The sequence below is a fragment of the Scylla paramamosain genome, unplaced genomic scaffold, assembly GCF_035594125.1.
Source record: "Scylla paramamosain isolate STU-SP2022 unplaced genomic scaffold, ASM3559412v1 Contig6, whole genome shotgun sequence".
NCBI lineage: Eukaryota > Metazoa > Arthropoda > Malacostraca > Decapoda > Portunidae > Scylla > Scylla paramamosain.
Window position 1 is genome coordinate 1,797,501 of NW_026973671.1, and position 27,500 is coordinate 1,825,000.

At 34.7% G+C, this 27,500-nt stretch overlaps 1 protein-coding gene and 3 pseudogenes across 3 annotated transcripts in view; 3 read left to right on the forward strand and 1 right to left on the reverse strand.

Annotated features, from left to right (window-relative positions):
* Nucleotides 1–27,500, reverse strand: part of LOC135096728 (uncharacterized) — a 171,018-nt gene that overhangs the window by 87,142 nt on the left and 56,376 nt on the right. The window lies entirely within an intron of this gene.
* Nucleotides 2,541–3,204, forward strand: LOC135096732 (cytochrome c oxidase subunit 1-like; annotated as a pseudogene).
* Nucleotides 4,019–5,376, forward strand: LOC135096725 (cytochrome c oxidase subunit 1-like; annotated as a pseudogene).
* On the forward strand, nt 6,989–7,879 carry LOC135096757 (cytochrome c oxidase subunit 3-like; annotated as a pseudogene).

A 27,500-nucleotide genomic window follows, 5' to 3' on the forward strand; every position in this document is an offset into this window, starting at 1 on the left:
TGTGTCAGAGACCCGTCTTTGTGTGCTGAGCGCATAACAGAGGTGATAGTGTCTGGCATGGATGCGTACATTCCTCACTCTTTTTCTCGACCTAAACCTTCCAAACCTTGGTTTAACACAGTCTGTTCTCGTGTTATACATGATAGAGAGGTGGCCCACCAAAGGTATTTAGACCTTCCATCACCAGAATCTCATGCACTTTATATTTCTGCCCGGAACCAAACCAAGCCTGTTCTCCAACTAGCCAAAAACTCCTTCATTAACAGAATATGTCAAAACCTTTCAAGATTTAACTCCCCTCATGACATCTGGCATCTATCCAAAAATATCTCCAATAACTATGCTTCTTCTTCTTTCCCTTCTTTATTTCAACCAGATGGCACCACTGCTATCACATCTATTTCTAAAGCTGAACTCTTTGCTCAAACCTTTGCTAAAAACTCTACCTTGGACGATTCAAGGCTTGTTCCTCCCTCTCCTCCACCCTCTGACTACTTCATGCGCCCTATTAAAATTCTTCGCAATGATGTTTTCCATGCCCCTGCTGGCCTAAACCCTCAGAAGGCTTATGGACCTGAGACCGCGGAGATTACTTTTTATTAGAGTGAGAAGAAGATAAATATTATATACGAATCTTTAATTATATCAGTTTTCTTAACTAATATATTTTTTAATAAATAAATTTAATTAAAATAAATGCATATATATATATATATATATATATATATATATATATATATATATATATATATATATATATATATATATATATATATATATATATATATATATATATCCCTAAACACTCAGAGAAATACACATTCTATTCATATAAACTTGAAATGTCACTTTAATATTTTGTCCTCTTATATTAATTAGTCTTTCCTATGTATCACTTTCTTTCATTTATTTTTTCTTTCATTTTCTTATTTGTACTACTTTATTTCTAAAGTACTTTTTATTTGATTTTTTTAAATATCTTTTTTATATTAATATAGTGCCTGACTTAAAAGGGTAGCTTTGATAGAGCTAATAATGCATTTCTTATACCTATATTATTTATAGCGAATTTACACTGCTTCTTTAAAGATCAAAACTTTATGTGCGCTATACACCAACAAATAATATTTTCAAAGATAAGCTAACTAAGCTAATGGGCTCATACCCCGTAAATGAAAGCTTCAACCTTTCTCTTTTTAATGACATTTCCAGTTTCCTACCTATTATTTTTCTGTACTTTACTAACAGGTATCTTTTATCATCTATTTCTTCTCCTTCTTGGTTTGGGGCTTGACTCGGGCTAGAACTAAATCTTTTATCATTTATTTCTCTCATTGCAACTAAATTATGCCCGTATCTAACTGAAGCTGCAATTAAATATTTTCTAATTCAAGCTCTAGCATCTACTATCTTAATTCTCTCTCTCTCTCTCTCTCTCTCTCTCTCTCTCTCTCTCTCTCTCTCTCTCTCTCTCTCTCTCTCTCTCTCTCTCTCTCTCTCTCTCTCTCTCTCTCTCTATATATATATATATATACTCGAATGACTTTTCTTATTCTTTATTTAGTATATCTTTACTTTTAAAATTATGAGCAGGTCCGTTACATTTTTGGCTTCAGCTCCGTTACATTTTTGGCTTCCGCAAGTTATTGACCTCAAGCTTTTATTCTCTTAACAATCCAAAAAATAACTCCTTTGTTTTTAATTCCCTATTTAACCTACTCTTCAAACTTAGTAACCTTAATTACTTTAGCAGCACATAATTCTTCTTTAATTGGAGCCTTAGGTGGCTTAAATGTTACAAAACTACGTAAACTTATCGCCTTCTCTTCAGTTAACCATATATCTTAATACTTATTGTTATATCAATCAGTGATATAATATGACTCATTTACTTAATCTTCTACTCCTTTATTTCAGGCTCTGTGATTATTTTACTCTTTATTACTCAGTCTTCATCAATTTCCGTTATAATAATTGAAAACAAAAGGAAGATTGCCCTAAAACTTCTTTTTTTTTACCAATAAATTTCTTATCTTTAGGTCTTCCTCCCTTTTCAGGATTTACACCTAAATGAATTATAATTCAACTACTCTCTTCTAAAATAATAATTTTCTCTCTTTTAATTCTTCTTTTTCTTAAGTCTTATTACTCTTTATTTCTATCTACGTCTCTTTGTTCCAATATTGCCATTATCATTTCCTTCATTTACCACTTCCCTTAAAATTAAACCACTGGTAACATTTTCTCTTATCTTAATCTTTGTTACTTTCATTAATATGTTTGGAATATGTTTTCCTATTCCATATTTAACCTAGAATTTTAAGTTATATTAAACTAAAGGCCTTCAAAGCCAAAAAAAAAAAAAAATAATCTTTTGAAATCCTAAATTCCAGTGTTTCCACACATCTTTAGATTTGCAATCTAATATTATTTATATTTTTCTATAGAACCTAATAAGAAAGTTTTTACCTTGTTTTTAGATTTGCAATGTAACGCCTGCACTTCTCAGCCATCTTATTATGCAACGATGATTCTTTTCTACAAATCATAAAGACATTAGTACGCTATTTCATTTTTGGAGCATGGTCTGGTATAGTAGGAACCTCGTTAACTATAATTATTCGAGCCGAATCAGGTCAGCCAGGCACATTTATCGGCAACGATCAAATTTACAGTGTTGTAGTTACCGCCCATGCCTTTGTTATAACCTTCTTCATAGTTATACCAATTATAACTGTAGGATTTGGTAATTGACTAGTCCCTCTTATATAAGGAGCCCCTGATATAGCGTTCCCTCGTATAAGTAACATAAGATTCTGACTTTTGCCTCCTTCTTTAACTCTTCTTCTAATAAGAGGTATAGTAGAAAGAGGAGCTGGTACAGGTTGAACTGTTTAGCCTCCTCTAGCAGCAGCTATTGCCCATGCAGGAGCATCAGTTGATCTTGGTATTTTTTCTCTTCACATTGCTGGTGTGTCCTCAATTCTTGGAGCAGTTAGTTTTATAACAACTGTAATTAACATACGATCCTTTGGAATAAGAATAAATCAAATACCTTTGTTTGTATGAACTGTTTTTATTACTGCCATTCTCTTACTTTCATCCTTACCTGTATCAGCAGGAGCAATCACTAAGATTTTAACTAACCGAAATCTTAATACATCTTTCTTTGACCCCGCTGGAGGTGGTGATCCTGTTTTATAGCAATATCTATTTTGATTTTTTGGTCACCCTGAAGTTTATATTCTCATTTTACCAGCCTTTGGAGTAATTTCCCATATTGTAAGACAAGAAATCGGGAAAAAAGAATCATTCGGTGCATTATTATTATTATTATTATTAAACATAACGGAGAAGGCAGAGTGGGACGAGCGCAAGCGCTATAAGTTGCCAGATGACAACCCCCACCCACCTTGACCGTAGAAAGAAGAAAGGAAAAGCAATTAGCACAATAGTAGGATGAAATCAGAGCAGGAGGAGAAAATAGGTTAAACAATTATAAAGAACGCCTCAACGAACTGAGAATTATTAAAACTCACAAAAAAATTCAACAAAAAAATCAACAATTCTGACTTATTTAATATATGTCAGACAACACGAGTAAATGTAGTATAACTACTTAAAACTTGATGGTATAAAATCACAGGTATAGTTACATAATTTATCACCGGTATAGCTGCAAAAGCAACCAGAGTTTAATTGACTAGACTATTCAAGATTTTGTTCGAAGCAGACTTGAATTTTTGCACATCACTCGCAGTGCATGTGCCCTCGTCAAGCATGTTCCAAAGTCTTACAGCACAAGGAACAAAGCTTCGCTGAAACTGACTGGTGTGACACCTAACCTGCTGTAAGCAGCGCGCATGTAAATTTGACGCAAGTCGAGTGTTTCTGGTGGGCACAAATGCATTTGGGATGGAGGCATTCAGCGGGTGAAGCTGGTTGGCATGGATCTTATATAGCATGCAGACACTGCTGACATTGCGTCGGTGACCAAGATCCCAAGCTGCTTCGCCACCAAAGAGGAACCTAGCGGAGGAGACAACTCTGTCAATGAGACGGAGGTGGGACACAGCTGCGGAAGACCACACAGGAGCACAATACTCCAGCAGTGGAAGAATAAAACACCGGAAGCAGCTGGCAGAGATAGACTGGTCACCAAAAATCCGGTAAGCCTTCCTCACAACGCCAAGCTTTTGCGAGGCAGAACTGACAAGACGCCTGATGTGCCGTTCAAAAGACAGTTTTGAGTCGAATCTGACACCCAAAATATCAAGCTCATCACATACTGTCAGAGGCGCGCCATCAACAAGCAGAGGGCCGTGAAGGGGATTTAGCGTGCGAGAGCGTGAAATACACAAGCATTTTGATTTTGATGCATTCAGTTTCATGTTCCAGGTGCGACACCAGTCAGATATACGTCTGAGATCCTCATTCAGGGATGTACTAACATCAAGACGTGAATTCGGTGACTCAACAGTAGCAACAAGTGTCACATCATCTGCATATCCGTAAATAGGATTACTAGTGATTTGTAGTAGATCGGAAGTGTAGACATTAGGTATGATCTGTGCTATAATGGCTACTGGAATTTCAAGATTTATCCTCTGAGCTCACCATATATTTACAGAAAGTATAGTCGTTGATACACGAGCTTACTTCACATCAGCCACAAAAATTTCTGCTGTTCCTACAGGTATTAAAATTTTCAGATGACTTAGAACCCTACTTGCAACACAAATTAACTATAGTCCCTCGATATTGTGAGCTTTAGGCTTTATTTCTTTATTTACTGTTGGAGGTTTAACAGGTGTTGTCCTGGCAAATTCATCAATTGATATTACTGTTCATGATACTTATTACGTTGTAGCTCATTTTCATTATGTTTTATCTATAGGGGCTGTACTCGCTATTTGTGCAGGTATTGCACACTGATTCCACCTTTTTAAAGGCTTATCACTTAACCCTAAATTAATAGGAATCCACTTTACTGTCATATTCATCGGTGTAAATATCACTTTCTTCCCTCAACATTTCATAGCACTTAACGGAATACCTCCACGTTACTCTGATTACCCGCCGATATTTCATGGAAGAAACCTATGGAACAAACAATATTTCATGTTGCCTACGCAACAATATCCTATGGAAGAAACAATATTTCATGTTTCCTACGCAACATGAAATATTGTTTCTTCCAAAGGATCTATAGTATATCTTGTTGCTCTATTAATTTTTATAATTATCATTTGAGAAGCTTTAATTTCTAATCGTCCTGTTCTATTCTCCCCTTTCCTGCCTCTTCAGTTGAATGAAACCACTCACACCCACCCGCTGATCACTCATATAGAAATTCCACTTACTGCTAACTTCTAAAATGGCAGAAAGATGTATAGGATTTAAGCTCCTACTAAGAAGATTTATTTATCTTCTTTTAGAAAATACATTTATTAATGTCAACATGAAGTTTTCTAGGCCTTCAAGACGAAGCTTTCCCTTTAATGGAACAATTCATCTTTATCCATGATCACATTATAGTTGTTCTTATTATAATCATTACCTTTGTGGGATATATATTAGCATCAGTTCTCAGAAACTCTCTTATTAATCTATTTATATTAGAACATCAAACTATTGAATTATTTTGATTTTCATTGCTCTCCCTTCTCTGCGACTTTTATACCTTCTTGATGAAGTTAATAATCCTTCCATTTCTCTTAAAACTGTCGGTCATCAAGGATATTGAAGTTATGAATACTCTGACTTTCTTAATGTAGAATTTCATTCTTATATAACTCCTACTAATGAACTAGACTTTTCTGGATTTCGTCTCTTACATGCAGATAATCGAACTGTTCTTCAAATAAATACACAAATTCGTATTGTAATCACCGCAGCGGATGTCATTCACTCTTGAACTGTCCCAGCTTTAGGTGTAAAAGCAGACGCTATTCCTGGTTGACTTAATCAAACTAGATTCATAATATCTCGTCCAGGATTATTTTATAGTCAATGATCAGAACTTTGTGGTGCTAATCATAGATTTATACCTATTGTGATTGAAAGTGTAAACACGATTTTTTCTAAATTGAATTTCTTCATATTCTGACTCACCCGATGACTGAAAGTAAGTGTAGGTCTTTTAAACCTATTATAGTATTGCGCCTACTTCTGGTGACAAGAAATTACTTAAATTTTAATATCAATTTATCATGTTAAAGTTATCTCCTAAGATATTTCTTAATGCCTAAAATAGCTCCTTTGCTTCGACTTTATCTTTATTTCTCTTTTTCTGTTATCATTAATTATTTTCATATCCTTAAATTATTTTTTTTTCTGTACCTTTTGAAAAAAAAAAAATTCTAAGATCACTGAGCCTTATCTAATCCTACAATCTTCTTGAAAATTATAGCTAATTTATTCTCAATTTTTTAACCTTCTTCAAGAATCTTAAACTTTTCATTAAACTGAATTTCCACTTTTGTAGGGCTCCTATTTATTCCTTACCTTAACTGAGCTTCTCCTTCACGATGATCTCTATGCTGAAGTGAAATTATTTGTACTTTACACAAAGAATCTAAAGCCCTTTTAACTTCATATTCTTTAGGTTCAACTATATTTTTCGTTGCTTTGTTTTCTTTAGTTCTTTATAACATTTTTAAGGTTTATTGCCTTACATTTTTACAAGATCTAGACACACAGCAATAACCTTAGCACTTTCATTGCCCTCATGAGTAACTTTAATACTTAGAGGCTGAATTAACCACACTCAACATATATTCGCTCATTTAGTTCCTCAAGGAACTCCTGTCCTTGTACCATTTATAGTTTTAATTAAAACTATCAGAAACATTACTTTACCCGGGACTTTAGCTGTACGATTAGCAGCTAATATAATTGCAGGCCATCTTCTTTTAACCTTATTAGCTAATACTGGACCATCTATAACATCCTCATTTCTTTTATCTATTCTTATTTATTTTTTTTTTCTCAGATTTTACTATTAACCTTAGAATGAGCTGTTGCAATTATTCAGTCCCAAGTTTTTGCTGTCTTACGAACTCTTTACACCAGAGAAATTAACTAATGACATCATCTCACGGTTTTTACCATTTAGAAGATATAAGACCACGGCCTTTAACTGGTTCTATTAGGGCAATAATATTAAATACAGGTTTAATTAAATGATTTCACCAGTATAACAATTTTTTTTCTTTTTTTTTGTTATTAAGACTTGTTGCTATTCTCCTTACCATATATCAAAGATGACGTGATATTACTGGAGAGGGTACATTCCAAGGACTCCATACCTCTGTAGTAGTAAAAGGCTTACGATGGGGAATAACTATATTTATTGCCTCAGAAGTATTCTTCTTTTTTTTTTTTTCATTTTCCTGAGCTTTTTTTTTTCATAGTAGATTAGCCCCAACGATTGAAATTGGGATAAATTGACCTCCTTACGGTATTCAACCTTTCAACCCATTTCAAATTTCCTTATTAAACACTACTATTCTTTTGTCTTGAGGAACTACCGTAACTTGAGCTCATCATGCTATTATAGAATCTAGTCATAGGCAAGCCATTCAAAGACTAGGCCTTACAATTGTTTTAGGATACTCTTCTTCAAGCTTTCAAGTATTTTTGAGGCTCCTTTCACTATTGTTGACTCCGCGTTTGGCTCTACTTTTTTTTTTTTTTTGTAGCTACAGGCTTCATGGTCTTCATGGAATTATTGGAACCTCATTTTTACTTTTTTTATTTTTTTGTGTCAATATTTTGTCACTTTTCATGTAATCGTCATGTTGGATTCGAAGCAGCCGCATCATACTGACACTTTGTTGAGATAGTTTGATTATTCCCTTACGTCTTTATTTACTGATGAGGAGGCTATTTTTTTAAATATATAAAGTATATCCAATCAGAAAGTCTAGAATGCCTAGAAAAATAATTCTTGCAATACTTTATTTTGTATTTTTACTAACTTTAATTATTTGTTATATTTTTATAACCTTAGTATCCCAAATAAAAAAAAATATCAACCGAAAAAAAAAAATTCTCCTTATGAATGTGGATTTAATCCTAAAGGTTCAGCTTCGATTTTTTTTCTAATTGCTGTAATTTTTTTTTTTTTTTTTTGTAGAGATTACATTACTTTTAGCTTCAGCATCAAATTTTTTTTAACATTACTGAAGTATTTTCTTGATTGTTTACTAGAGCTCTCTTCTTATTTTTCTCTTAGGCCTTTACTACGAGTGAGTACAGGGAACTTTAGAAGGATCTGATTAATACTTTAAGACCACAGTCAAATTGTATGACATATGAGTTGCATTCATAAAGTGTTTTAGTAAACTGGTTTTATTAAATTTTATCTATTAGAAAGCGAAATTATCACATTTAGTTTCGACCTAAACTTTGGCCTTTAAGCCTCTAATAATTATGATTCAAACCAAAACAGAGGTACGTTACTGTTAAAAACAAGATTGAAGTAATTCTTCTAATCAAGATGGAACATTATGACAAAAAGAAAAACTTCTAACTTTTTTTAAGCCGTTGAATTCCGTTGATGTTCCTATATTTATAGTGTAAGTAACACGTTACATTTTATTATAAAGCTGAAATATTTTTCTAAAAATACCATATTATTTTATTTTATTTTATATTTTTTTTTACCTTAAACTCAAAGTAAATATTACATCATAAGCGCCACAAGCTAACAATTTGAATATACTTACAAGACTTTCCGTCTACCTTTGCAGCTTCAAAGCGATATTCTTTTAAATTATATAAATTTAAATAAAAAAAACTGTAAAAATAATAATTACAATTACAGATACTTTTATAAACACTTTAATTGTTTAACTGTAAAGAATTAAAAATATAGAAAAATATATGAAAATAAATACTATAAACCTTGTCCCCCATAAAACTCAAATCAACCTTTATCGGCTACTTTTCCTAAACCTGACCCTGTCTTCAATCTGTTTTCCCTTAATTTTAAAGTACTCAGTAAAGATACAAGCCATATTGATCCTATTATTACAACTGAATTATAGTTATTTTCTCTTTTTAATGTGTAATTTACTCTCGTTAGATTTAGTATATAACCTACTAAACCTCCTAAAATCCTTACTGCTAATACTATTATTTTCATTATTGTCCTTAAACAAATGATCTAATATTCTGGAAACAATCTTCATCTTAATGGCGATCCTCCTAAGATAGCTCCTAATCCTAAAATTCTTACTGAGTTAGTTATTAGAAAAATCCTCATCCGAAAGATTAGTGATACATCTCAAATTATATTCTCCTGAAAGAGAATAAAGAATTAAACGCAAAGTGTACATTACTGTCAATCCTGTTGCCATCACATATAAGAACAATGCAATAAAACTGACTCATCTTATAAAAGCAACTTCTAAAATTGTATCCTTTGAATAAAATCCTGTTATAAAAGGGAATTCGCATTGAGCTAAGTTGGCTACAGTTATGCATGATACTGTCAGAGGCATAAGTTTAACTAAATTTCCCATAAGTCGAATATCCTGATAACCAGCCACTCTATGAATTACAACACCAGCACATATAAAAAAGTAAAGCTTTAAACAAAGCAAGACTCAGTAAATGAAAAAAAGCCAGATCCGTATAACCTAAAGATAAAATTCTTAATATAACTCCTACTTGACTTAATGTTGATAAAGCAATAATTTTTTTGAGATCATACTCAGAATTTGCTCCTAGTCCCGCTATAAATATTGTCAAACATGAAGTAATCAACAATACACTTTGAACGACAGATCCCTCTGAAGCAGCTCTAAATGGAATTATTAAATAAACCTCAGCAGTCACTAGTGTTGAAGAATTAACTAAAGCTGAGACAGGTGTTGGAGCCGCTACAGCAGCCGCCAGTCACGCACAAAAAGGAATTTGAGCCCTTTTATTTATTGCTGAAATAAATAAGAATAAATAAATAAAAAAAAAAAAAATAAAATAATAATAATAATAATAATAATAATAATAATAATAATAATAATAATAATAATAATAATAATAATAATAATAATAATCTCTCGTCTATATAATACCTTTAAAACAAAAAAATTTCACCCTCCTAATCTTCTCATTAATCTAGTTCTCAATAAAATTGCTACATCACCTACACGGTTTGAAGGAATAGTTAATATTCCTGCGTTTGCAGACTTTTCATTCTGATAATAAATTACTAAGGCATGAGTCACTAATCCCAATCTATCTCAACCCAATAAAAGTCTGATTGAATTAGGTCTTAATACTATAAACCTTATAGAAAGAATGAAAGCCAAAACAAGATATATAAATCGATTAAAAGTCTTATCATCGGCTATACAACTCCCTCTATAAAAAATAACTCTGCCAGAAATTACAAACACAAATCTCATAAATAATAAAGAGATCCAATCTAAAACCAAAGTAAATACAATCACCCTTCTTATTAACCTAAAAAGTTCTCATTCAGTTACATCTATAATACCTCTTTCAGTTTTTGCCAGTGCTAAAGTCCCACAAATAGCTGAACAAAACCACTATTCTAATTTCATGTAGAGAAATTTTCCAAATCACTCTTTTAATTATTTAAAAAAAATTAAGTTATTAATAAAGCTCTATTTATAATTATTACATTTAAAGGAAATCAATATAAAAAAAATTTTCAGATACTCTCTAACTTTTCCTGAACAACATGAATATAAAGTTATAAAAAACCCCATGCTGTCTCAATCTATATATGTATAAAGTGTAACTTGCACTAAAAAAAAAAAAAAAAAGAGAGAGATAGTAGTCTAAGTCCTACAATAGAAATCTTTCTTCAGCTCAAAACTGTTAAAATTAATATAATCTCTGGTGCTACATTTAAGGAAGGTGGTCTGGCCATATTCCTTGCTCTTAGTAAAAATCATCATAGTCCTATTCTAGGTATAAATGCTAATAATTCTTTATTGACTATCAGTCTTCGTCTTCCAGTACGTTCATAAACTATATTAGCTAAGCAAAGTAAACCAGAGGAACATAAACCATGTCCAACTATCAATATTACACTTCCAGGTAATCCCCATCAACTAAAAATTACAATCCCACATAACACTAACCTTATGTGTACAACAGAAGAATAAGCAATTGAACACTTTATGTCTACTTGTCGTATACGCATTAAACTAATATAATCTCCTCCTACAATTCCTAAACTGACTCAAAGTCAACAAAATTCTTTATTTACTTCTTGAAACATTACAAATACTCGAATTAAACCATAACCTCCTAATTTTAGTAAAACTCCTGCTAAAATTATAGAACCTGCAACAGGTGCTTCAACGTGAGCCTCTGGCAACCATAAATGGAATATAAAGATAGGTCATTTAACCAAAAATGCCAAAACAGTTCTTACATACCAAAATCTATATAAATAATCTACTCCTTCTATAGGAACCCTTAAGCTTATAGTTAATCTCCCTGTCATTAAATAATAAACAAAGACACCAATAAAGATAAAGAAAATGCTAAAGTATAGAAAAAAGTATATAGATTCCTGCCTGTACACGCTCAGGTTGATACCCTCAACCTAGAATCAAAATTAATGTTGGAATTAAAGAAACCTCAAATCTAATATAAAATATTAAATAATCTACAGAAGGAAAAGTTAATATTAAAAAAGATAATAACATAATATTTCTAATAATAAATCTTTCACTAAAATTCCCTAAATTCTTGATTTTCTGACTAGAAATTACAATTAAAGAAACAATTTAAATCTTTTATAGAATTAAAGTATATCTAATATAATCTAATCCCAATCTAAATCCTATATTAAAAAAGAAAAAAATATGATAACTTATACTAATTAAAAATCTAAAAAAAATAAATAAATAAATCCACCTGAACTGTCTTTCATTCATTATTAAACTTTATCAATATAATTAAAGGAATTATAAATTTTATCATTCCAATAAATAAAATATCTTAAAAACATAATTTCCATGGCTTCGTACTACTAAAATCAATATAGTTAAACCTAAAGACCCCTCACACGCAGCCAACGTTAAAAAAAATAAAGAAAAATAAATTTATCTCTCCACTAAAGTCAACTGCGTTCTTATAAGCCAAAAAAAATCCAAGCATTGTAAACTCAAGACTTAACAAAGAATTTAATATATGCTTATTGCACGTAATGAACCCTCAAACCCCACAAAAAATTATAACTATAGGAACAAAAATCATTATACTTCTAAAACTTACCATTAGTAATAGCTTAACTTAAAACCTTGGTCTTGTAAACCAATAATGAAATTTTTTTTTCTTAAAACTTCAAAGAAAAAGAGAAGATTTCTTTATCTTTAATTCCCAAAACTAATATTTTATTTAAACTTTTCTTTGATATGACCTTTCTTTTTATTCCCTTCATTTTAGTTTTATCTGTATCATTTACACGGTTAATTCATCCTTTACCTATAGGTTTAACCTTGTTAATTCAAACCATCCAATTTCTCTTTCAGCCGGATTAACAACATACACTTACTGATTCTCATATATTCTCTTTATAATTTTCTTAGGAGGTATACTTGTATTATTCATTTATGTTACATCTTTAGCTTCTAATGAGTCATCCTCATTCTCATCCTCTTATTCCACCTTCCTTATTTCCATCCTTCTTCTCTTAATTTTTTTTCCACTTACTCTTTTCTGAGATCCCTTGCTAAACGAAGCTGTAACCAACTCTCCTTTATCATCTCTCAATTTAGAATCATGAAATGTTTTTATTATTAGATGAATCTGTAGTTCTAATTTGATAAATTTCACCATTTATCATCCTTTATCTACTCTTAACTTTAATTGTAGTGGTAAAAATTACTAATAAATTTAAAGGACTCTTACGACTCTCTCCTTAGTGACAACACCTCTCTGAAAATGTCACCTTTTATTTAAAATTGTCAACAACTTTCTAGCTGATATACACCTACCTTCAAATATTTCAACTTTTTGAAACTATGGATCATTGCTAGGATTGTGTCTTGTCATCCAAATTGCTGCCGGTTTATTCGTAGCTATACATTACACTGCTCACTTTGATCCAGCATTCTCTAGAGTAGCCCATGTCTGCTGAGACGTACACTGTGGCTGACTTCTCCGAACTATACATGCCAATGGAGCATCATTTTTCTTTATCTGTCTGTATATTCATATTGGACCAGGTATTTATTATGGATCCTATATAATCTTCCATGCTTGAATAGTTGCAGTAGTGATTTTGTTTATAGTTATAGCAACAGCTTTTTTTAGGTTATGTTCTCCCTTGACGGCAGATGTCATTCTGGGGAGCTACTGTTATTAATCAACTTTTTTTTTTTTTTTTCAGCTATTCCCTACATTGGTACAGATTTAGAACAATAAATCTGAGGAGGATTTTCAGTAGATAATGCCACACTAACTCGATTTTTCACCTTTCATTTCGTCCTTCCTTTCATTATTGCCGCTATAACTATTATTCATATTTTTTTTCTCCATCACTCAGGTGTTAATAACCCCCTAGGTGTATCAAGACAGTTAGAAAGTACCTTTTCATCCTTATTTTACATTTAAAGACATTGTTGGATTCATTGTTATATTTACACTTTTACTTATTCTGTCCCTTCTTAATCCTTATTTGTTAGATCATGATAACTTTATTAGAGCTAATCCTCTAGTTACTCCTGCCCATATTCAACCACAATGATATTTCTTGTTCTCATGTGCACTCCGATCTATTCCAAATAAGCTTGGAGGGGTAATCGCTCTAGCTGCCTCAGTAGCAATCATTATAATTTTACCTTTCACTCATACATCAAATTTTCGCAGATTAACTTTTTATCCTTTAAATTAATTTATATTTAGAATTTTGGTTTCAGTATTGATTCTACTTACTTGAATTGGACCTCGACCCGTTCAAGAACCCTATGTTCTTACAGGCAAAATTTTAACTCTCATTTTTTTTCTTTTATTATCAATCCCCTCCTACTCATAAGATGACATAATTTATTAAAATGATCGTCTAGTTTATTTAAAACAGACTTTGAAAGTAGCAGAAAAGGAAAAATATTCTTAACGATTGTGTTAACATATTATTTTAATTATATTTATAAATTAGATACAAAACAAAGATTTTACCCCAATAAAAAACAATAAATAACTGATAGAAACTGGAAGAAATTTTTTCCAAGCTAAATACATCAATTTATCGTATCGAAGCCGAGGTAAACTTCCTCGAACTCACACAAAAATGAATGCCAAAAATATAGACTTTAAATGAAATATTTTCCTGCAAGGTCTTCCTAAAAACACAATAACGAAAAAAACTCTTATAAAAAGAATTTTTTGAATATTCTGCTATAAAAATTAAAGCAAATCCCCCTCTCCTATATTCCGTGTTGAACCTCGAAACTGACCCTGATTCTCCTTCTGTAAAATCAAAAGGTGTCCGGTTAGTTTCCGCTAAACAAGAAGCAAACCAAATTAACCTCAAAGGTAACGATAAAAATATGAAGCAAATATAACATTGATATTTAACAAATAACTCTTCACAAAAGCCACTCCTGCCAAAACACAAATGATTAAAACTAAGTAAATTACAATCTCCACTAATAACACAAAACAATTACATTCAGTTGTTTTACTATTTATAACATGTATTCTATTTAACTAGATCCTAAATCCAGCACATATTATCTGGCTAAATAGTATTTCAATTATACAAAAAATTTTAATTACTTAATCCTTTCGTACTACTTTTTTTTTTCTAAATTCCAGAAGATAGAAACCGACCTGACTCTCGCCGGTCTGAACTCAAATCATGTAAAAAATTAAAGGTCGCACAGACCTTCTTTTATAGCTGCTGCACTATAAACACATTTTGATTCAACATCAAGGTCGCAAACTTATTTTTTGATAAGGACTCTCAAAAATAAAAATAAATAATTAAATAAAAATAAATAAATAAATAAATAAATAAATAAATAAATAAATAAAATTACGCTGTTATCCCTAAAGTAACTTGATGTTGTAATCCTTAATATAAGGATCACTTACAAACTGTAATCACATATAATTGTCCAATTACAATAGCAGTTATTTTCATTTATACCCTTAGCGCTCCAACCAAATAAACCTTTTAAGTCTGTTTTTATTATTTTTAATTCATCAAACTTATTAAGTTTATAAAGCTTTATAGGGTCTTATCGCCTCTCTAGAAAATCTAAGCCTTTTCACTTAGAAGTTAAATTCAATTTTGATAAAAGAGACAGACTTTTCTTTGTCCAACCATTCATACAAGTTTCCAATTAACAAACTGATGATAATGCTACCTTTGCACGGTCAACACACCGCGGCTATTGAACATTTCATGTCAGTGAGCAGGCTGCACCAGTGCCCTTCCTACATAAAAAAAAAAAAAAACTCAGAAAGACATGTTTTTGATAAGCAGGCAAGAAATAATCTTTGTCGAATTCCTTTTTTATTCCATTATTTTATTATAATTAATTATCTTTATTTCATTTTTCTCAAATCATTCTACATATTCATTCCACTAATACACTCATTATTTCTTAAAAATTTACGTTAGATTCAATATTCTAGTACTTTATCAAAGACATAAATAAATTATTTTATTTCTCCTAAATCTAAATTAGAACACTTTAATTTCATAGCTACTTTTAAGCCTAAAAAAACATTATTTAAATTTTTTTGTCCTATTGATTAATTTTATTAGTGGTAAGAAGCTCGTCCCTCCTAGTCTTAAATATATAATAAACCTTTTGAACGCAACAGAAACGCTATACTAACTTTAGGTGTGCTTTGATTCTCGTATCCAGGCTCACTTTCCAGTAAGCCTGCTGTGTTACGACTTGTCTCATCTTAATAATGAAAGCGACGGGCGATATGTACATGCTTTACACCTTACATCTAGCAAGCATGTTAAACTTACTTTACAATCAAATCCTCCTTCTAATTAACCTTTAAATTCATTTTCCCTACTAAATAAAATTTATCGTAACCCATTTTAACTTAAGCATTAGCTGCACCTTGATCTAATATATTCAACATTATTGATGATTTATTCAGTAATTAATTCTATAAAAATTACCTAATTGTATCATCAGTCTGATGATAATTTGAGTATAAATTGTTTTATTTATTTGTTTATTTCTAAATTAGTTCGTGTATCTGTGTACTTATGTAGACGAGGATTAAGCTCTGTACAAGGTGCGCAAGCCGCACGTCTTTGTGACGTGGTAGTGGGGAGTGGGGAGGTGAGGTGAGGTGGCAGCAGGGTGATAAGGTGGCGACGAACGGTCAGGGTTAGTTGCTGTCCGTCCCTACCTGAAGTGTGTTGTGATGGATCACTGGATGTAATATTTATTCAAGACTTGGGATTATTCTATTATGCTGGTATGTATGGCTGTTTGGCTATGGTGGTTTATCAGCTGGTGTTCACGTCAAACATTTGTGATGTTCATCGACAAAATGTTTGTATTAGTGATGATCTTTTATGATGACAGTGTTAATGTGATTGTGCGGTCGGCTATTAAGATTGATAGTTACTCAGGGAATATTTCATATATTACAGTTTATGAATCCAACTACTCGTTCGGAAAGTTCATGGAGGCAATCCATATGCGGCTGGAGCTACCGTTGTGAGTTATAATTCTAATGATTATTATAAGTGAAAATCAATGTGGTTGATTGGTTATGTGATTGATTTTTAATTGTACTTAGCATATGGTGAATTCTATATACATCCATTCTCAATTTTCATATTGATCTACTTATTAATGATGCTTGGGTACTTAAGATGAAAAAAAAAAAACTGAGATGTATTTATTGTAATGATTTTGACAGGTCCAAACGCTTGTAATAAAGAAGTTATGTCAGTGTTCAAGCTGTGTTAGTGGATGCCTCTATACACTAATAATGCTGGTATACATACTAATGTACAAACTTAATTAATATTCTTCGTGGTGTATCCATTCAAAAACAGGTTCCTCTGACAACACTACATCACCGATAAATTCTTCACATTTTAAGAACATAACTATTAATACTTTGGTTACAAAATTACTTTTTGGCATAATAATCCTTGTTTAAACACAATTTCTTATTGCTTCAACTTTAATTTTATGACATAATTTTCCTGTAAAAAATAATCTGATTTCACTTCTTTATTTTTCAGGCCCACCTTAAAATTATATATATATATATATATATATATATATATATATATATATATATATATATATATATATATATATATATATATATATATATATATATATATATATATATATATATATATATATATATATATATATATATATATATATATAACAATAAACCAATATATTCTCATTCAACCTTAGAGTATAACTGCAACTGCTACCACAATATTAATTAGGCTTTAACTCACTGCTAAATCTTAATTATCTAAATTCTTTAATATTACATGCTGAGAATTAAACTTGATAAAACTAAATCTCTTAACATCAATATTCTTATTATATTAATCTTAAACTACTAAGTATTACGTGCAAAAACTCTGATGCAAATTCAGTAAGATCATGGAAACTTCAAGAAATAATCAAACTTTTAACAATTTCAAATTAATTATTAAATATATAAAATAGTAATATTTGCAATTAGCTACTTAAGATTAAAAAAAAAATTATATATATAGAAACATGCATATATAAATAAATGATTACATAAATTATATTATATATAAATACATATATAAATGAACCTTCTCAAGAAAAAAAAAATCACTTTTATATATAATTAAAGAATTATATAAAATCTTCATCTTATATAATAAATCTATGAAAAGTTCATCTATATAATTTTAAATGTTTATATATAACATCAACTATTACTTAAAGACATCAATTATTACTTAAAGACTATAATACAATAAAAAAAAAAAAATATATATATATATATATATATATATATATATATATATATATATATATATATATATATATATATATATATATATATATATATATATATATATATATATATATATATAATTCTATATATTTAAAAAAAATAAAATAAAATAAATACCTGATTCATTAAAAAAAATATAACAAAATAATAATATTATTAACATAATGCCAAGCTACAAATCTATAATAATAAAAAAAGAACTGATCTCAAACTTAGCAATATCCCATTTCTTTCCAAAGATGTCTCTCTTATTGTTCTCCGGAACTGTGCCTCTGTGCTTGCACCTTGCCTAGTCAAACTCTTTCAGCTCTGTAGAGAGAGAGAGAGAGAGAGAGAGAGAGAGAGAGAGAGAGAATGAGGAAGAAAAGGAAACGTGGGGAAAAACGGAGAGAGGTGGAGAAAGGAGGTGCAGATGAGAAAGGAGGAGGAGGAGGAGGAGGAGGAGGAGGAGGAGAAGGAAGAGAACAACAACAACAACAAGAACAACAACGACAACAACAACAACAACAACAACAACAACAAAAGCACCACCAGCACCACTGCTACCATCACTACCACCACCACCACCACCATCACCTCCACCACCACCAAGAGAAACAGCAAAAAGTCAAGTAAAGAAAGGGAGAAAGAACATGAGGTGCGAGGACTAGGTAATATATTGTCGCCGAGGGGCCTGGTACTAGCAGTGGCGGTGGTAGTGGTGGTGGTGGTGGTCGATGGCGCCGCTGCCTGCCTGGAGGAGCGGAGTGCAGGACAGAGCCATGTAACGTCCTGTCCACTTGGTTAAAAATTAGCCATCACGTGCGGGGTAAAAAAAGGTATGGAGCCGTAAGGAATCGAGGGGAAACTTGAGTATGGTGTGGAGAACGTGGGTGTGACAAGGACGTGGTGCTGTTGCGGTCAAAAAGTCGAGTATATAATCTGCTTTACTTGTTTCCCGTGCAGTTATCGTTTTCTCTTTCTTTTTCTGAACGAGCGGTAAGGAATCGTGGGGACTTGGGTGTGGTGAGGAGTGTACGTGAGGCGTGCGCTGGTGTGACAAGGGTGTGGTGCAGTAATGATCAGAAAACAACTATTTTCTCACACTTACTATGTGATACTTTTTTTTTTTCTTCTTTTTGAGAGTGAGCGGCAAAGGATCAAGGGCAGACTTAAGTAGGAGGAGGAGGAGGGCAGGTGTGGTGTACGTGGGTGTGACAAGGGTGGTGCAGTAGTGGTCAGAAGTCATGACCAACCTTCCCTAGTACTGGCTGTTGCTGTGTTCTCTATTTCTCTTTCTTCTTCCTTACTTTTTTTTTTTTTTACCATCATTCCGTCTTCATGTACTTTTTTTTTTTTATCTTCGTGAACCTCTCGTCTCTCTTTCAGTTGTCCAGTTTCAGCAGGAGACTCAGCAGATTAGAAGATACAAGACTGAGAATAAATACTGAACAGTGGCACTGAGTGTGTTGTGCTACTCGACTCGTGGACGTGACTACATGAGTGGGTGTCTGGACTAAGTCTGTAAAGATTTTGAACTTTTGCCAACCTCCTTCGTTCGTGATATAAGATAAATTGTTATGTACTAGTTTATAATTAAAGCCGTGGCCAATAATCTGTCTGTCTGTCTAACAATCTATTTTATCTGTTTGTCTATGTCTGTCTAGCCGTCTAACTATGTCTGTCTGTCTATCTATCTGTCTGTCTGTTTAGCCATCTATCCATCAGTCAATTTATCTATCTACCTGTCTAACCGTCCATCTATCTGTCTGTCTACTTATACGTTTGTTTAGCCATCTACCTATCAGTTAATCTATCTATCTGTCCATCTATGTATGTATGTATGTATGTACCTATCAATTCATTTATACGAGTAAGGAATAAGTATAAACACCGAGGAAGTATGGATGAGTTGGTGGTGAGAGGCGAATGCTTGGTGACAGATGTGCGAGGTGAGGGTGCAGGCTGATGGTGGGTGTAAGTCGAGATCTGACAGGGCTGCTAAACACTGCCTAGGAAATATAAGCTAAAAATAGACAGTAATTAATGAGCTGTCAGAAAGAAATTCAATGGGAAGGGAGAAGGGTGGGAAGGATACATGGCTCAGGAAGGGCACGGCTAAATTATATTTTAAGGAGAGAAGGAAACACGCGCCCAGAAAAAAAAAAAGGATAATTATGAAGACAGTGTGAGTGAATATTGAAGGATTCGGAAGTTGATCATCTATTCTAAGTTTTATTTCTTCTTCTTTTTTTTTCATTCTTTGTTACTGTTTCTATGATAATTTCTATATGCATGAGCGATTGACGGCAAAAAAAGAAAAAAAGGACAGTCAGGAAGACATAAAAACAGAAGACTAAGTAAGGAATACAAAATTAATTATTATCACTATTTGTATTGTTTTTGTTTAACTATTATTTCTAACTACAAAAGAAATTCTCTCCGTTAACTTTAGCCAGACTCGAATATTCTCTACTCCTTTACTTTCTACGTACAGATTCCAGACCATTTCTCGTTGGTTCAGTTTACTTAATTCCCAACTTCGACCACAAGGCCGTGGAAACGTGAGACAGACAGGCAGACCGACAGATATTACACACAGACGTACCGTACCGCTCTTTGTAATATACTTGAAGGAGTTTACCTGAGTGCCCTAAAGGGACCTCGCAGCCACTCACTTAAGGCTTTCTCTAACTTATGAGCTAACAAAGAGAGAGTTGGCGCCGAGACTGCACGTGGGAGGGGCTTAGGGAAGGGATGGGAAGGAAAGGAGAGGAGAGGAGAGGAGAGAGAGAGAGAGAGAGAGAGAGAGAGAGAGAGAGAGAGAGAGAGAGAGAGAGAGAGAGAGAGAGAGAGAGAGAGAGAGAGAGAGAGAGAGAGAGAGATGGTAAAGATAGGGAGAGAAAGAGACAGGAAGGAGAGAAGGTGAGAGGAAAGTGTAAATGAAGAGGATTAAAAATACGGCCATTAAAAGGACATGGAAGGAAGAAAGAGAAGGGAAACATGACATGGGCAGGGAGAGAAAGAAGGAAAAAGGAAACGAGGCATGGAGGAATATAGAAAGGAAGGGACGTGGATGAAGGAAAGGAAAAAAAAAAGAAACGGAAGACGAATGATGAAAGGAGTAAGTGATACGTAAAAGAGAAAGGAAAAGGACACATGAAAAGCAAAACGAGAGAAAAGAGGAGAGGCAAACAATGAACAGGGAAGGAAAAGAGAATCTCGAGGAGCGTGCGTGAGTAAGAAAGATGGACGAATGAAGGGAAGGAAAGAGACAGACGAGGAAACTGGAGGCGGTGAAAGGAGCAGGAGAGGGAGACGAGAAGGCAGCAAATGTACAGGTGGGAAAGAGAGAAGCACGTAACGAAGAGGGAGAGGAAACAGACACACACCAAAAAATGGAGGAAAGAAAGAAAGTAAGAAAATGAAAGGCAGATAGAAAAATAAAGAAGAAAAGGAAGAAAGCAGAAACAAAAAAGTAAAAAAAAAAGGAAAAAGACTGAAATAACAAATGAAGGAAAAGAAAGAAAAGGAAGAAAAGTGAGGCTGGAGACAGAGAAAGCGCAAAGACTAACAGAAAAGAATGAGTTTTAGATGAAGAATGGAAAGGAAACAGGAAGACAAACGAATCGAGGACAGAATATAAAAAAAAGTGCAAAAGAGAGAAGAGAGGAAGTGAAGAGAAAGGGAGGAGGGAAGAGGGAGTGGGAGAGGTGAGAGAGAGTGAGGAGAGGGAGAGGGGAGAGAGGGAGACATGCATGCATGACACGAAAGAATTAAAGCATGATTCTCTCTTGCTTAATGAACACCAACTGACGCCAGGACACCAGAAGGAAGAGGAGGAGAAAGAGGAGGAGGAGGAGGAGGAGGAGGAGGAGGAGAGGGAGGAGGAGGAGGAGGAGGAGGAGGAGGAGGAAGAGAAAAGGGAAGGAAACAGGAAAAATCAACAACAACAACAACAACAACAACAACAACAACAACAAAGGAGAAGAAAAGGAAGAAAACGATGATAATGACGATAGCGAAGAAGGAGAAGAAGAAAATGAAGAATACGAGGAGTAAACAAACAAACAAACAAAACACACACACACACACACACACACACACACACACACAGAATGACCTGACAGCTAGGCACTGCGGCAGATAGGTCACCTAAGGAGGCCAAAAAGGGGTGGAAGAGGAGGTCAGGTCAGGTCACCCCTTTACATATGCAGGAGGAACAAGAGAAGAAGGAAGAGAAAGAGGGAGAGGAGGAGGAAGAGGAAGGGGATGACAATAATATAACTGGTGCTATATATATTAACGGTAACATTCCATTGACGGTCCATCTCTCTCAGCACAAGGAGAAGGAAGCATGAAGGGTAATACAGCAGGAGGCTCCTCTTCACCTACCACTCCATTTCAAAACACACTGTATTGGACGCACCGGGGAACATGTACAGTGGACCATGGGGAAACTGACAACCAACTCTCAATACAAATGGAGGAGAAGGAGGAGGAGGAGGAGGAGGAGGAGGAGTAGGGTTGCCATAAATTTTGACGAAGTATAGCAGTTATAGAACTGATGTGGCGATTCTCTCTCTCTCTCTCTCTCTCTCTCTCTCTCTCTCTCTCTCTCTCTCTCTCTCTCTCTCTCTCTCTCTCTCTCTCTCTCTCTCTCTCTCTCTCTCTCTCTCTCTCTCTTTTCCTTGACGCATTCGTCCCTTCCCTTGGTGCAGACTACGAGTCATTTCCTCTCCTCTCAACCATCAGGGCGCCGTTTGCAAAAATTTACTTTCCGATGAGATTTCAAGCTATTTTTCCCAACACTTTTTTTTTCTATATACCTTAGCAATGTTTTTTCAGAAGTGTGGTCTTGCTATTATGTGTTATTTCGTCGCCCTCTGTCTGTCTGTCTGTGTGTCTGTCTGTGTGTCTGTCTGCCTGTGTGTCTGGCATCGTTGATCATTAGCCGCCTTGTTTACTATTTCACGTCCTTCTCTTCTCCAGCCAGTCAAGTGTTCTCGTGGAGTTTTTTTGTAAATAATTGTTTTTACTTCGTTCCTTTGTTACCTGATTTATTGTTTCTTGTGTCTATTTGCCGGCTGTCTTATGTTTGCTCTTTTGTTCCCTGCTTCGTTTATCGTGTGTGTGTGTGTGTGTGTGTGTGTGTGTGTGTGTGTGTGTGTGTGTGTGTGTGTGTGTGTGTGTGTGTGTGTGTGTGTGTGTGTTAGTATGGAGACGACACGAGTTTCGGCTACAGATATCTTTATACAGTTTTGTTATCATTATCACCACCGCCACCACCATCACCGCCATCATCATCACGCACGTCACCATCATTCATAAACACCTACACCAGTTAATTAAATGAAAAGAAAAAAGTCTACCATTCCTGCAACACCTGAAGTATATGGGTGAATTAATTAATACAAAATAAACAAATAAATCTAATATTCGTTTTTTACATTCATTTTTACCTGCACTGAACCACAAAAGTAACGCCTCTCATCCATCTCAAAAGGTCAGATATCACTGCACAAAATTTTAACTCATCTATTTATTTTGCAACACGAGCAGCGCCACTCGTCAAATGAACATTTACGACCAAATATTGCATGGTTAAAATTTGCCTCAGCATTCATCATCTGCCATCAGTGTTCATTGTCTATATTTCCAGTGTTCAAAGCTCATAGAGATTTTATTTATCTATTTATTTATTTATTTTTTTATTTATTTTTTTTTTTTTGTGATCAGTTTTCATCGTTTGGTGTCAGTGTTGGTGGTTTGTATTATCAATGCTACTCATTAACCTTCAGTGCAAGAGTTAACCAGTATCTCAGTCATTCATCCCTTTTTCTGGTAAAACTCTGGAACTCGCTGCTTGTTTGTGTTTCCTCCTTCCTATGACTTGAACTCTTTCAAAACGGAGGTTTCAAGACACTTATGTTGTAATTCTGGATAACCCTTTCGACCTGTTTGGGACTGGCACTTCATTGGACGTTTTTTTTTTTTTTTCTAATTTGTTGTTGTCCTTGGCCAGTGTTTATAATTTAGCGTCACTGTTCATCATGTGCAATTATCAACGTTCACTGGAAATATCACTCGTTCTCACTGCTTAAGTCACCCACGTGCCGTATTCTTTTACACTAATTTTTGTCTGTTACAGGGAGAGAGAGAGAGAGAGAGAGAGAGAGAGAGAGAGAGAGAGAGAGAGAGAGAGAGAGAGAGAGAGAGAGAGAGAGAGAGAGAGAGAGAGAGAGAAAGTACCTTCTTTACCTCTCTCCCCTTCCTACTTCTTCCCTTTATTACCTCTCTCTTAACTCTTTCCCTTCCTAATTTCTACCCATTTCTAATTACTCCACTCCTCTACCTTCCTACCCCATCCCTGCCCTCCCCTTCCAAAACCCTGACTCCTTTCCCTTAATTCTTCCCCTTTACTCCCCTTTCATTCCTCCCTTCTTAATCCACCAACTCTTACAGCTTACCCTTAACCCCCTTATCTTTCACTCCATCCCTTTACTCCTTCCCCCTTAACTCCATCCCTGAACCCTTTCCCCCTTCACCGCCTTCAGCCGCGCCCCGTGACTCACGCCGCACGCACCGCCATGTATAAGAACAATATTCTGAAACGTCTTCGCGCCGCACCTTCACTGCACTCAGACAGGGGCGGATCCTGAAAATCAATTTGAAGGGGGCCCGATGATAGAATTTCCTGAGTTAGCGACAGCCTCAACACAGTGAAGACCAATGGATAGTGATGGCGGTTCTTCGCTTAAAATCCGCAGCTCCCGAGCAATCAACGTATATGTGACAAATGAATTTTGTTGTATCTATATATGAAGTGCAATCAATATTTAAGGTGGCAAGCAATAACAGGAAACAATTGACAGTGTACATCTGACCAGTAAAAAGGCAGATCTGGACAGGGAGAAATCGTCGCCATACGAGCATGCCAAGAAAACTCAACGTTTATTTCGATATGCAAGCAGCAAGTGGGTGATCATAATACAGCTCATATATAAATTACAAACCTAACCTTTACAAATAAAGAGTTAATATGTAAAATTAGACACAGCTCAAGATCAAAAGGAATTCTTATAGGGCTTCTTTTACATGGGATTGAGGTAACACATTTGCAAAGACTGGCTGATCTAAAGAAATATATTTACAAATTCCCAAGTATTCAACAAGTGACTCACCAAGCAAAGAATAGTCGGGCCTGTAAAGCCCAAGCAACTCCTACAGGAGGAATTATTTAAAGGGGTTTGGAGGACAGCGTGCAGCGGCGTCCGGCTTCTCTCCCCGACTCTCTAGCTTTTTAGGGGTGTCTTAAATATATTTTATGTTTTCTCAGTTCATGGGTATTTCAAATATTTCAGTTATCGTGATATTTTTTTGGGGCGGCCCGGGCCATCTGCCTCCCCCCATCCCCACCCCCCAGCATCCGCGCCTGCATATGCCTACAGCCGACGACACATTCCGTATTATAGATGCAACACATTATAAGCAAGTCAGTTCTGTACCCACTGTCCGCATACAGTTGAGATTTTCTGGGGGAACGGAGATGTTTTTGGGGGCTCGGGTCCCCTGGGCCCCTCCCCCTGTATCCGTCCTTGCACTCAAAAGCCTCTAATTGGAGTTGCACGGGTTTTAGTGATATATAATAATTTTTTTTACATTATTTACAAGATGAACACTCTTGAGAACCCGGCTAAGCGTCTGTGTGGCCTTGGAAAACAGTCGTGACGAGAGCCGGAGCGGTTCAGAACACGGGGACTGATATTCTCAAACGTTCCGCCGTCTCATCTCCACAATTTGCAGTCTGCTTTACTGGAAGTTTTTGAGCTTTCCTTCATTCACGATGCTAGTGGTAAAGGAAGGTGACCAAGGGATACCATAGATCGTACTTGTATGCTCTCTGTTACCTTTCTCGGTTCGTGCAATTTTGACAGGCTGTAGTGGAAGTTGTTGCGGTGTTCAAGGGTGTTTTCATAGTTCCAGTGATAGTTTAACAGGCTGTGATGGAAGCTGTTGAGGTTTTCAAGGGTGTTTTCATGACTCGAGTGATAGTTTAACAGGCTGTGGTGGAAGTTGTTGGGGTTTTCAAGGGTGTTTTCATGATGCGAGTGATAGTTTAACAGGCTGTGGTGGAAGTTGAATTAGCAGATGACACAAAGTTAGGTGGTAAGGTGACGTGCGATGAAGACTGCAATGAACTTGAGGAGGAGCTTAACAGACTGACGGAGTGGAGTGGTGAGTAGCAGATGTCTGCCTCTGTACTTGCAAAAATTAAGTTTGGCAGTGGAGAGAAGAATCCAAACTTTAAGTACCACACACACGCTCTCTCTCTCTCTCTCTCTCTCTCTCTCTCTCTCTCTCTCTCTCTCTCTCTCTCTCTCTCTCTCTCTCTCTCTATATATATATATATATATATATATATATATATATATATATATATATATATATATATATATATATATATATATATATATATATATATATATATATATATATATATATATATATATATATATATATATATATATATATATATATATATATATATATATATATATATATATTGGAAACTCCGCCATCTTTATCGCGTGGTGGCGGGGAGGCATCCCCTCCCTGCCCCGCCCCTCGCCTCGCCGCGCCGCTGGTTGGTGGAATGAGCCTATCCTTGCCTGAGTGCCACGTCTCCCATTGGTCGGCGCCGCGGAACTGAGCCATCTCTAACGCTCCGTTCTCTCCCTGTACTCTGTTCACGATCGCCTGAGACACAAGCCCCTCCCTCACGGCGGAGCGTGGCGGGCCCTGGATTCTGTCCCCACTGGGTGGCGGTGTCCGAGGTGTGGCGGAGGGTTTGACATTGTTTAGATGACGTGATAAACACTGCCGGACACCTCACTCTCCTACACACACTTTCAAGTTATATTATATTTATATTGCAATTACAGCAAAAGAACAAACAAGTAAATAAATAAATAAATAAAATAAAATAATAAAATAAAAACATGCAGTCGTGTTGACAGGAACTGGAGATTTTTTAATATACACAAATTTTAAACATTTAACTTCAAAACTGATGAAAGGCAAGAGGAGCCTGCTCTCAATAAACAGCATCATAAGCAAAGCAGGACGGTCTGCCCGTCATCTTTCATTCTAACACTGTACTTCCTTCACACAAACTTTCCCTCCCTCTCCTCCCCTCCCCTCCCTTCCATCCCACCCAACTAACACTCTCTTCCTTCACTCAAACTGTCTCTCCCCTCCCCCCCTACGTTATCTTATGTTACTCTCCTACACACTGGTCTGCCCTTCACGTGTTACTGCTAATTCCTCCATTCCCTCACCCAGGCCGAATGCTTCCTTCCCCCAACCCCTTTCTCTCTCTCTCTCTCTCTCTCTCTCTCTCTCTCTCTCTCTCTCTCTCTCTCTCTCTCTCATATATATATATATATATATATATATATATATATATATATATATATATATATATATATATATATATATATATATATATATATATA